The sequence below is a fragment of the Corvus brachyrhynchos genome, unplaced genomic scaffold, assembly GCF_000691975.1.
Source record: "Corvus brachyrhynchos isolate BGI_N302 unplaced genomic scaffold, ASM69197v1 scaffold10, whole genome shotgun sequence".
Taxonomy (NCBI): Eukaryota; Metazoa; Chordata; class Aves; order Passeriformes; family Corvidae; genus Corvus; species Corvus brachyrhynchos.
In genome coordinates this window covers 10,073,195-10,086,053 of record NW_008236180.1, presented here as the reverse complement: position 1 = coordinate 10,086,053, position 12,859 = coordinate 10,073,195, and the positions used below count along the sequence as shown (strand labels likewise).

The window sequence follows — 12,859 nt, the reverse complement described above, 5'->3', positions numbered from 1 at the left end:
GGGCGCGGAGGGACCCCGGCCCCGGCCCGGGCGGGCTCTGCTGGGCGCTGGGATATTTAAAAGAGCGAGAGGAGAGCAAGGGCAAAGTGATGCAATCCTTTAAGCATGGCTGGGAATGCTGTGTACATGATGCAATCTCGTGTAACTGTCAGTCATGGATTGAGTAATCTGTTAAAGATGTTCCTACAGTTTTTTTATTATAAAGAATAATCTATTTCTATAAGAAAATACATATGTATATTTTGGGATCTATGCATTCTTGCTACATTTGAAGCATTAATGAACAATTTTAATAAACTTTATGACTAGGTTAAAAAAAAGTAGCTTGTTTTATTTTGAAGGCATGTTTAAAGTTAGATTAAACACAGGGTTGAAATTCCAGCTGATTCTGGCTCAATGCTGTGATCAGGGATAGGGATTTTTGTTGGTCTTTTAGCTTTCTCTGACTCAGAGAAAGGGAAAAAAACCCAAAAAACCAAAACCAAACCCCAAAACCCCCAGGAGAAACTCAGCAAAGAGCAGAGCTGGAAGCCTTAGCCAGTTCTTGTTGCCTCATTTTATTTCCTCTAATCACCTGCTTTAGCTGCTGCTTGGGTGTTGTTTGGGGAGGAGGTGTTTGTGTTGGGGTTTTTTCTGCACTTCATGCTGTTTTGAACGTGTAGAGCAAGATGTGCTATCCAAACCATGACCAATGCTTGGCAAATAACGCCAAGTCTGAAGTGGGAGGGAAGAAGAAAAAGTAAGGGAGGAAGCCTAAAATGAGGTTTTGTTTGTGTTTGTTTTTTCTTTTTTTTTCTTTACAGAGTTTCTATTCTCTATGATTCAGCATTTCTTATGTTTGTAGTTTACAGGAATAAACATGAGAAAGTAGCATTTCTGTTGGATGTCGGTAATTTCAGGCATTGCTCGGGAAGCTCCCATGAGACCCAACCAGGTGAGAGGCTCATGAACCACCCCCTTCCCTTTGCTCTGGAGACATTTTTCTAAAAACTGCAGATACAATTCTCTGATGAGAGGTGTTTGTTGGGGGCAAGTGACAGATGAGGGGGGGGTGGCAGAGGAGGAGGAGGTTTGTAGCAGGCCAGAACTTTGTTTTGGGGAGATCCAAGGCTCTGCCCGCTGCTGGGACAGGCCAGCCTTGCCAGAGCTCCCGGCTGTGTTATCCCTGCTGCGCCGAGGTCTGTAAGGAGTGAACAGTCTCAGGCTGGTTACGTGGAGGGAGTTGGGCAAAAGATCAGGTCTTAGTCAGCATTTTCCATTTTCCTGCTAGGCCAAATTTAAGCATGAAGTTTTTAGATCCAGATTCTCAGTGCCCCGGGAAAGAAACTCCTTTACTGCCTGTGCTCTGACAGTTGAGCACAAAGGGGGGTTTCAGCATAGACACAGTGGCCTTGGATTTGTTCCTATACATTCCACACAAACAGCCGTGGGCTGCAGGACAAATCTGAAGTTTGTTGCTTATTTCTAGTGTCTCTTTAAGCAAAACACGTTTTCTACTGAAAGAGCTGTTCTGCTGTTTTTGAGTGTTAAGATCCGAGCCTCCTGCGGGTCCATCAGCTGGAGCCCTCCCTGACATTCCCTGCACATTCCCTGCTCTCCCCAGAGCTGTGCAGTAGCGAGCAGGGCAGGGTTAGCCCTGATACAGATTTCCCCCTTTGCTTTTTCATATGTACAGTGCAGTTCAGTTGTTTTTACGAGCCCCTAAAATAGATTTCTTGGGTGAGCTAGCTCCTGCACTAGCATGACTCAAGTTCTTGCAGGCAGGATAGACGTTAGATCTTGTCTTGGCTGTCCCTCGTGACGATGATTACTCCAGCCTCCTGTGGCTGTTTATTCTACTATTTGTATCATTACGAAACTTATCCACATCATTAGATCCTATTTTTTTGTTGTGCTGGAGGCCACACAATGTCACCCAAACTCACAAGCAGTGCTCCCAGTCAGCGCCGAGCGCTGCCGAGGGTGGAATTGCTGGAGGACTGGAGACGTTCTCAGATACGTTTTTTGTTTCTTTCTAAATAACAAAGCTTCCAACAAGAGTTCAGTTTGTGGGGGCTGGAAGGCAGGGTAGATTGAAAGATAAGAAGTACTGGAGGTATTTATATCTGTTTAAATAATAGTCCAGTTTTGGAGATAGAGCTCTACCAGGCATGAAGGAGCTAATCCCCATCCTTAAACCCTGCCTGCCCCAGTGCAGGAGAGCCAGGGCGGCGTTGCTGCAATTTAAAGAATGATGTTTAAATTACTGCTGTATTCCAAGGTAGCTGACAGAATTCTAGTTCAGGAGAAACCTTGTGCAGCAATGATTTTTTGTACAGATGGGAAAATTGAGGCCATAAATGCACCAATTTTACTCCAACCTCAGAAGAAATCCGTGAAAGACTTGGAAAGAGAATTCCCCAATCCTTCATTCTTAATCTTGTATTACCCTCATAATTTACATTGTAAAAGCTTTGTAGTGCCATTAAATGCATGCAGGTTATGAAATACTCTGCCTTCTAAAACAGCATATGAAAAAGCCCCTGTAATTAAAACATTTCCTAGAAAATAATAGTCTGGAAAAAGTAGTCTGTAAATGTATCTGAGAAAATTCCAAGCACTAAAGTAGACAAAAGATTCCAAATACCTTTTCTAATTGCAGTGGGAGGATTGGAAAATCCCTGTCCAAACAGTATCTCAGCTCCAAATATTGATTTAGTTTCCCATGACAAATAAGATTCTGCTGGCTGAGAACAGGACTTGGAATGTCTCAACTGGCCTCGGACAGGGCTTCCCGAGCTTCTCTTCCTGAAGCTACTCAGGACAACTCGTGGTAGGCAAACCATGCGGAAAGCTCTAGGCACCAGAGAGCTGTTCTCAATTTTACAGAAGTTTATAAGCAGAATTTCATTTGGGCTTTTTATTTTTATCTTTTTTTTTTTCAAACGATGTATTACACTGGTTCATTTCTACAGGTCTTTCTTACTGCTGCTAAAATAACAGAGGTTTTTCCTCTGTAGAAGTCAGTCTGTAAATCCTTGGCACTGACATCCCCTTTCCAAAGCACCTAGCACTGGTTTATAAGGTTTGAATTCAGTAGTGCTTAGTTCTGCAAAACAAATTATATGTAGCAGTTTAAAAATATATTTAAAAATACAATTATACTTTTGTGAGCAGTTCTTCATTTATCACTCTCTGTTATCTGCCCAAAGCATGAGTAACCCAGGGCAGCTCTGATCTGACACTGTGGTGTTGCTTTTCCACTTTTCCCACTGCCTTCCATTGGTGACTCTTGGAAGATGCAGGAAAATTTATGCATCTTTCTGTACTAATTGTTCCTCCTCTGTCAAATAGAAATCACCCAAATTGCACACGTGTACCCAGGGGCTGTTGGACAGGAGACTCAACCACATTTGGTAACAGTTCGGTTTTTCCTCACTGAAATCCTGCAGTAGCCTTTGAATACATAAATTAGAGCCTGGAAAAAGCTTTGTGCACAATGTTTACCTTTGCAGTTTAATTGTGTGAGCAACTGTCATCGGTGTGGATGGGTGTAAAAACATGACGTGACTCTCACACAAGTTTTAAGGCAATGTTTCATTAGCTGTGACCAGAATAAAAGTCAAAGCAACTCCGTATCTGCTCTCATAAAGAGAAGAGCTGTACATGAGGCCAAATCACACACGTTCTTCCGTTACTTGTAGTGATAATGCTCAATAGCCATCATCTTGTCTCACATTTGTCCAGTGACACAACGTGAGTCCAAAGCAGATCTCTGCATTCAATTTGGTCTGGTTAGAGATGGTTATAGGGTAGAAGGGGGGAATGAATTTGGAATAGAATTTGTTTCTAATTCTTTTTGCTCCTGATAGCTAATTAAAAAAAAATTATTACTACTCTTGTGAGTGTTTGACTTTTGCTCTTTATGTCTGCACAGATGCTTAACAGTCAGAATTTTAGGCCAAACCTCAAATACTAACATGAAGTGTGAAGAAAAATTTAAACCTATGCATAGATGTTGAAAGGGTCCTAATATGTTAAATAAGAAATCCAAGCAAAACTAGGGATATACTTGCTACTGCCAAGGAAACAGTTACATTCAAACTCTGAACACGTTTTTTCAATCAATCAATAAAGCAAAAATAAAACCATGTGGCTAAACCAATACATTAAATCTGTGGGGAATTAGGTCACTTTTGAGAGACACTTGCTGAACAGACAAGTGAAATCATTAAAAGAACTAAGTTCCTATTTAACACTTCACTGGGACCCAAAACATAGTCTGAAAGTTTATTCTTCACAAAACAAAGCTAACCTTTGGTAGAAACTCTACACTTGGACAATATCCTGAGGTTTTTCTGAAGTTCCTGATTCTTTCATGTGAGCTGAAGCTGCTTTGCCCCAGCCTGGGCAGACGAGCAGCACGGCCTATGGTGAGTGTGTAAAGACCTAAAAAGATTAGATCCAGCCTTGGATTGCCATCAGGATCACGTGAAATTTTGGTGCTGTGTTTGCCTGCTGGGAAACTACGTGAAACCCCAGGAGAGTTTCTCTTTGGAACGGTGCTGGGGGCGGGGGTGGCGCCGGCACAGTCCGTGCCCAGGCGCTGCAGCTCCCAGGGCTGGCAGGGCCCACATTCCCTAAATGTGCTCCATTTGATCTACCGGGAATTGGAAACTCCATTGGAAACCAACTTGCTTTTTGTGATCGTTTCCCCACCTGCTCAGTGGTTCAAATGTTTTGTTTTGAATAAAAGGCTTTTCTTCCCTCCTAGACATGCTGGAGGATAGATCTGCCTGGATGTGAGAAACTACAGGGCTGGAATTCAAAATGAGGGTAAGTGGGTTAATAATTGCTTAAGATAATTGATTTGCATTTACAACAGGGACATATTTAATTCCAAACCTTCTGACAGGTGCCACGATTTCACAAAGTAGTGCCAAATTTAACCCTCATTTGTTATAAACTTGCCCCCAGAATGTATTTGCTGTGGAAATTATTAATATAATAATAAATAATAATAAATTCAAATAATAATTTCTAGCTAATTAAATGCTAAGAAAGACTGTGATCTACATCTGGTTTTCACCTTGTCCTGTCCACTTGGTTCTTGCCTTTGGGATTCCTGTCTCACACATTCCACAGCTATCAAAGCAGAGTCCAGGGTATTTAATCAGAGGTTTCAGTTAGGTCTCCTAATTTCATGCAATTTGTAGAATGAATCCTCTATGAACTGAGGCTAGAACAGTGCTGGCTCAGCCAGCAGCCCTAGCTTTGATGGGCTCGAGTGCTGACACCTCTGGAAAGAACGGAGCTTTCGGAGGGAGGCTCCGGGAGGCTCTGGTCCCCAGCCCCACACGGACCCAGACTTGTTTGTTTGCTATAAATACCGTGGCTTTGCCAGTGTATTGCAACAGCAGCTCATTAATGCTGTGGTGAGCAGCTCACTGGTGGTGCCTAGAAATGACAGTGACAGGAATCACAGTCTCCAACCAAGCAAAAACCCCTCTGAGCCTCACCTGCCGTGTTCCCTCCTCACCCCAGCCTGGGGGCCACAGATGCTTTGGGACAGATTTTCTGTAAGTGAACAGAGGAGCTTTGGTGTGAGAAATGAATGTGATGGTGACACGATGGGACACAATTTCAGTGCAACATGATGAAACAATTACTTGGCTGCAACAGCCGAGGAAGGGAATCACAAGAACGAGAGAAAGTGCCTGGAGCCGGTTTGCGAAGCACAAGGGGCGCAGTGGCTCCAGCAGAAACAGAGTTTTGCTCATTCCCCCAGCCTCTGCCATCCACACACAACTCGGGGGTGGATGTTTCTGACAGGGATTCTGAGCCCAGGTGTTCTGGAACAGTAAAATTCAGCTCCTGTCCCTATTGCTTTTTGCAATGCAAAAGGCCAGAAAGCAAACCAAGAATGTAACTTACTGAGATACTTTAGCGTGTCTAACACTTCAGTGTACAAGGAGCAGAACATCTGTGGGATAACTTGGCACAGGGAGATGAGGAGAATTACAAAAAAAAAGGAGTAATTATCAAGGAGTTTGGTTGCTTAGAGGAATGCAAGCTGGCCCCCAGCCAGGAACACTTCACTTAAGCACACAAGCCAGCCTCAGTGCCAGCTCTGTGAAGAAACCCAATCTCTGCACAGGGCTGCTCTCCTGCTGCTGAGTTATTGATGACCACTCAGGGTGGCACAAAACATTTCTGTGCTTGAAGTTAAGAATAGTGCTGATTGCTGGGTTGAGTCCCCAGATCTGAAGGAGGAGGAGAGATGGCAGAAGGCCTTGATGTCTGAACACAGCTATGGTGTCCTCAACCCCTTTCAAAGCAAATTACAGAGCTACAGAGTTAATGAGTACAGAACACTGACAGAAATTAACATGCAAGGGATAAATACTGAGCTTTGGAACGAAAGAGACAGTTTCTGGTCCTGCCTTTCCCACCAGATTTTCATATATCTTTGTATTATCAGTTAGCCCCTAAACATAACAGAGGCTCATGCAGGTATGTGCATCTGCAGTTCCAGGTGCAGTTGCCATAGCTGCAGGTGGATTTGCCTGTTCCATATTTAGATCCTGATCTTACACATGTGCTTCATTTTATACATGTAGCTGTAGTGATTTCAGTGGAACTATTATTACTGGCATGAGTAATGATAAATGCATAAATCTGTATTTACATGGGATGTATTTACATGGATCTGTATATACATGGATCTGAGATCATGGTGTCTCTGGGAAAATTTTTGTGCCTTGCTCAGTTTTACAGCACATGCCCTGGCAAATTCTGGGCACTTTCATTTCTTGTGTTTTCAAATTTGAGAGAGCTGATTTGGCTGTTGCTTGCTGTGCGAAAGGAGATGACAGTGGCTTCGGCATTTTTGCATTTCCCAGGGAAAAAACCTCAACCACCAAAACATCTGACAAGTGGGATACAGCCTGTGTTCCAACAGCTCCTGTGGGCTCCAGCTCAACGAAGTACTTGAGTGTGTGTTGCAGCCAAGCACAGCAAAGCAGTGCTGCACAGGAGCTGCCACGGTTTGGATGTGCCGAGACACAGCCGGCAGAGCCGGCAGCTCTGGCCTCGGGGTCACGCCGCCGGGGCGCAGCCGTGGCACGGGAAACATGACGGGAAATCTGGCTGTCCAGGGAGATGGTGAATGAGATGCACTCCAGCAGGCCCAAAGGAATCCTGATTTCCTCCTCCTGCACTTGGGGAGCCCATCCAGCTTTCGTGCTGGCCAGGTCTGGCAGCCACTGCTTCGGAGCACGGTGTGATAGGGCCTGGCTGCTGATCAAAGGGCTCTTGAGCAATAACCCACTGCACATCAGCAGGAGCTGCTGCCAAGAGCCATGGACTTCTCTGGGTGGAAGACAACTGATAAAGCAGATGCTGAGAAAAGCAGTGATGCCTGCATTGGGCAATCTGAGCGAGTCTAATGGCTACTGGAAAATGTTATTTGTATTTTAGCTCTGCAATTGCAGAAGCCTGATTTGCTAATGGCTCCCAGTTTGTACAGTGCTTGGGTTTAGTTTCTATTTTTGAAAAGCTTTTTATTCACAGGAGTAGATGCTCCCACTTTATGGGGAAATCTAATACTCCTTGGTAGTTCTTCCTCTGTCAATAACAAATATGGGTTGATTGTGCCTTCCCCCAAAATGAAGGGAGTGCTCCTGTGGAGTTTGGCTTGTGAAGGATGGGGCGCTCACAGTAGGTGGGAACAAGGGGCTCAATCCTCTTGTCATACAGGCCTGTGCCTGGTTGTAGGGGACACAGTTCTCAAGCAAGGCTGGCAGATTGGAAAGGGATTGGCAAAAACGACAGGGAGGCAAATCCGCTTGTGGTGAAGGTGCCTGGGAAGAAGGAAGCGATACCCACCAGCCCACAGTGCTGGGAAGGGTGTTGCAAGCTGTGGCAGTGATGGGAACCATTTCCAACAGCCAATGGACTATTTTCCCACTGACCTCAGGGTAACATGAAGTGAAAATTTCACTCTGGTGTTTTCCGCCAAGTCTTAAAGGCAGAATCTTAGGAAATAGCTCCTGGTCCTGCAGGACTTCAGTAGCAGGTGCTCCTCTGCACAAGCCCTGCAGGAGCTGTGTGACCAGAGGGACACTGACTATTAATGAGCTCAGCCTGGTATTTACTGCAGGATGGGGCCTTTTTATTGCGCAGAGGAGGGAACTCCCTGCTCAGTCCTCCAGGTGGTCCCTCCAGGGCAGGGTTGAGGCACACTGGTGAGAAGGGGTGGGGTTGGGTGGGAGAGGCTTTCGTTGCTGCCCTACCTGTTCTGGGCATAAATTGAAATGATCAGTCTCTAAATCCTGCCAATTAGGAATGCTTTACTGGGATGAGAGACAGTTTACTGTGACAGGTAAAGCAAAAATGTTTTCCTTATTTTTTTTTTTAAAGAGGCAAAACCTTGCCTCAACACAGAGCAGGGATTGCAGGGGACAGCAGGGACTCTGTGGGATGCCTGACCTTGCCCAGACAGGCAGGGGGTGGGCAGGATTCTGCAGCTCAGAGCAGCTCAGGGACAAATCCCTCCTCACGTGCTCGTGTGCCCTTTCAGCAGTGCCTGTTTTCCAGAGAGCCCCTGGAGCAGGGCTGGGCAGGGGGCTGCAGCCCCCCACAGCACCCTGTCCTTGCAGTGACTCCACCATTCCAGCTGGCAGCAGGTGTGGGGAAAGAAAAAACAGTGCTCAGCCTTTCCTAGGCTCCACCCGCCAGCAAAGTGCCACCTGCTTGGGAGAGCAAAATGAGATGCTTTTACAAGACTCCGAAACTGCTAATCAAGGTAGTAGCTGTGCTCTCAGTTAGTGCCCTCCTAATCTTCTGATCCACAGATTCCTGTAATGAAGAGGCAAAATGGACCTCTTGGGTTTGTTACTTGTTGGTTTCTGCAGACTGAGGCAGACATTGTTCTATTTTTCCACTCTGCTCTCTCTCTCAGGGTTATATTGGTTACTGTAAAGGCCAGAAGCACAACTGTCCCTCACTCCAAACACTTCCCAGACAGTAATTTGACCACACAGAGTTTGGCTCATTATGTATGTAAAATAGGCAGATGCTATTAGAAAGTAATTTTTTCCCCCAATCAGTAGAGCAGCCTGTCCCTCCTTAGGCAACCTCTGCAGAGGCCATATTTTTATCCTGCCTCATAATCTCAAGGTATTTAAGATCACCCTCAGAAATGGATAGCATCTTCCCTTTTCTACCTTGAAACTGAGCTCTGCCTTCACGGAGTGGCACTGAGCCCTCAGCACTGTCCTGCCAAGGCCCTTTCCTCTGACAGTTTGCAGTTCCCAGTGCTGGTGGATCCTGCCACAGTTCACTCAGTGTTCAGGGACAATAAACCCTCCCCGTGCTCAGACCTGCCTCATCAGTCAGTATGGGAAAGCGCTGACGGGGGTTCATAAAAGCACCTTGAAGAGGCTGATGGAAATGTTCGAAGAAATGAGCAGTGTTTTGTAGTGTTTAGGGTTTTGCAGAGCAGAGAACGCAGCAGCACTGGAAAGGACACCGAGTGTGGCCCAGCACATCCCCCTGGGTCACCCTGCGCAGCCCCTGCCGGAGCAGCCTCGGTGGGGGGGGTTCAGGGCCTTACCCAGGTGAGTGACAGCAGAGAGGGGAATTTCCCTTCAGCAGTGGCCACAGGACCAGTGGAAGAAGCCAGGTAAATAACTTCTCGAGGCAAAAATTAAAATCACATTTTTGCATATTATTATTTTTACTTCTCTACTTCTTGCTGTAGGAATTTTATTATTTTAGATGAAATGTTAAAAATGTGTCTCCAGCAGCTCCATCAGGCGTGTGTGTGCCCCAGACTGATGATCTGACACATCTGGCACTTACACTTGGGGCCTTCCCCCATGGGAGAAATTGCCCAGGGAAGAGAATGCACATTTCCCAGTGAAACAGAAATGACAAAACAGTTCCTGGTGCACAAGCCAATTTCCAAGGCCAAATCCAGCTCTCTGCAAGTCCAGGGGAAAGGTCACCGTGAATCAGGAAGAAAATGACTGAATTACCAGCATTGCAGCAACAGAATAAACTCTCACCAAGGGATTGACTGGGACAGTGGGATGTTGCCCCTGGCTACTGGCAGCGGTCCCTTGTCATTACCCTCATTAAGGTGGTCATCTCCAAGCCAAACAAGTGCACACTTCAGTCAGTAACATAAAAGACATCAATTAGATTTATATAAGAGCATTGCAAAATATTGGATAATAGCTGCTCCAAAGAGCAGCAGGAAGATTCAGTGCCCTGTCAGAATTGCCTCTGCAGCAGCCCCAGCCTGGCTCTTTTTGGGAATTGCACCTCGCCTGGTGACGGCCCTTGCTCTGTGCGTTTGGTGTGGGGGACGGGGCACTGCTGGCACCCTCTGCCTCAATCTGACAGCAAGGCTGAGGTTGGCACTTACCCGCATGAATCACCAACTACTGAAATTGAAAAGCGTGCATATGCAAATGGCTAATTAAAGACATTAGCATAGTCAGTTACCCAAGCTGTAATCGCAGCTGTATCTCAGTGAGGCAGCGATCCCACACCCATGCTCCAGGTTTGCATTTGGGAGCGCTGGGTTCCCGGCAGCTGCGGCCAGAAACTGCTCTAAGAACCAAGTTTTCCTTGTGTAGTTCCAGGAAGGAAAAGGAAGAGTGAGAGTTTGCCAAGTGGCTTCCTGAAAAGTCCTGGGGAATGGTACAAACCCAGGAGCTGATAGGGACAGCTGAGGGACGACTGGGAGAAATGGCCAGTCAGGCACCCTCTTCTTTAATCTGCCCATCTTTGGGATTCTGTTAACACAACCAACGTGGATTTCCCTCTACTAGCAAATATTCTGACACAGGAAAAGACTATGTGCCAGATTTTGACTTTATTTACATTGAATTACCTGAGATTAGAATCTGAAACTAGAAACTTTCTTTATACAGCTACAAATAGCTATATTATGCAGTTTTAAGGGGTTAAGAAAAGGAGGAAATCATAACCACAGAAGTCATAAAGGCAACTTATCCCAAGCCAAATAGTTTTGTTTCTAATGCAGGGCTTTAATTATAACATGTCATATAATGATGACATAGTGCTATAATAGGCAAATATAATGCATTAATCTGATATTATATTCTGGCTTTAACAATAGGTGCAGCGAACCAGCCTTAGTGGATAACTCATTCAGAACCTATCTGCACACTCCACCTAGATACTTATCTGCCTCTTTAATTAAGTGGAGGGAAACTTCTTGAGGCCATACCCATAAAGCCAGTCTCTGATGATAGCAGAGTTACTGGAAGCCTTTGGTAATCGTTTACACCCACGTTTTGTGGTTAGCTTCCAACTTTGGCTCTTTCCTTCTCACTTTGGAGCCACCTATTTATCCCCCAGCGTAAATCCCAGCTGCTTTTGTACCAAGAGGGGCACAAAGGACTCCAGGGTTTGTTTGAGCAACACGTCAGCACACTGCCATTGGCCCCTCGGGACTGAGCCTGGCTTCTGAACGGCACCACTGGAAAAAACAGCTCTGGCACATTTTCACTTACCAGTATCTGCTGGGAGCAGCAGCACCAGGGGATGGATGGGCAGTGCCACCTCCCCGGAACGCGAGGTCCCAGACTGTCCTTGGAGACACCACGGCATCAGTGGGAGCAGGACTGGGATTCCTGGGACAAAGTCATCTCTCCTGATTCCACGGGTCCTATGTAGCTTTGTGTACATTGAAAACCACCCTTTCTGGCTTCCTCAAACACACAGAGTTGGGAGGATTTGCCTACTGTGAGGAAAATAAAACTTAACTAAGATATTCTCTTGGAGAAGGTGGTTCCCGAACTGCAGTGCCTGCTCTGCACTTGGGATCTTTGAGAGAAATATCCTGCTCTGAGGCTGGAACACACAGAAATCATGAAGACCCAGCATGGGAATGGCAACTGAGGAGAGCACAGGGACAGCAATGCCGAGGCCATGTGAGCCAATGTGCGAGGTGCCGGGAGTGTACAAGTGTGACAGTCCCTGCAGCAGCAGACAGGCCACTTCCACGAGGTCCCTGGACTCCAGCACCGCTGAGCAGATCCACATGGGATGAGCACAACCACAAAGGCTCCAGCAGTTGCTGCCTCCTTTTCCTTTTCCTCTCCTTCTGAGGCTCACTTCCGTACTCTCCTCCAGGCTTTTCCAGTGTGAAAGGCTCTGCTAATGACCTTTGAACAGACCATGTTGAGAATGTCACTGCAGAGCTTCTTAATCTTATGGTGGCGCCTGGATAATGTGGTGATGGGCACTGAAATGCTGAAAAACAGACAGACAGATAGTGAGATAAGATTAGATACAGAAGTAATTTAGTCACTCATCATACAGAGCAGCTGACATAAGTTCATTTGTAAAGCCAACTGCTAAAATTGCTTTAGAAGTCCTTACATTTGAATTCTGTTGAAAGGCAGACCTTTGATCTGAATTGTTGTGGTGGCATGTGCATTATTTGAATGGAACCTCACCTGGCCAGGTAGTACCAGACCGGTCATTCCTGGCATACTCTTCCATAGGGGATCAGTGTCCATGCAAATCCATCCCCCCGGATAGCTCGGGGCAGGCAGATAACTGAGCATCATGGAACAGACACCGACTGAAGGCATGAGCTCCACATTATGCTGATATGCAGAATGAATCGTGGCTAATAAAAGCCTCAAACAGCCATATATATGACTAAATGTAACCCCAAAACACTTTTCAATTAAGCATGATCAGAAAATAGAATGAGAAAAATTAATAGACAAGTGTTATTCCTTTTCTTTTTCATTAACATTTATGAAATCACACTGTGGGGGAGATGGAGGAGGAAGGGAATAAAACAGATCTGTCCAATTCCCTGCTGTTTATA

The 12,859-nt window shown here is 45.7% G+C and overlaps 1 long non-coding RNA gene across 1 annotated transcript; it reads left to right on the top strand.

Annotated features, from left to right (window-relative positions):
• The first annotated feature begins 6 nt into the window (after nucleotides 1–6).
• On the top strand, nucleotides 7–8,220 carry LOC108446936. Its single transcript, XR_001862279.1, has 3 exons — nucleotides 7–934; nucleotides 4,754–4,815; nucleotides 6,882–8,220. It is a non-coding gene; the product is annotated as an uncharacterized LOC108446936 (long non-coding RNA).
• The last annotated feature ends 4,639 nt before the right edge of the window (nucleotides 8,221–12,859 follow it).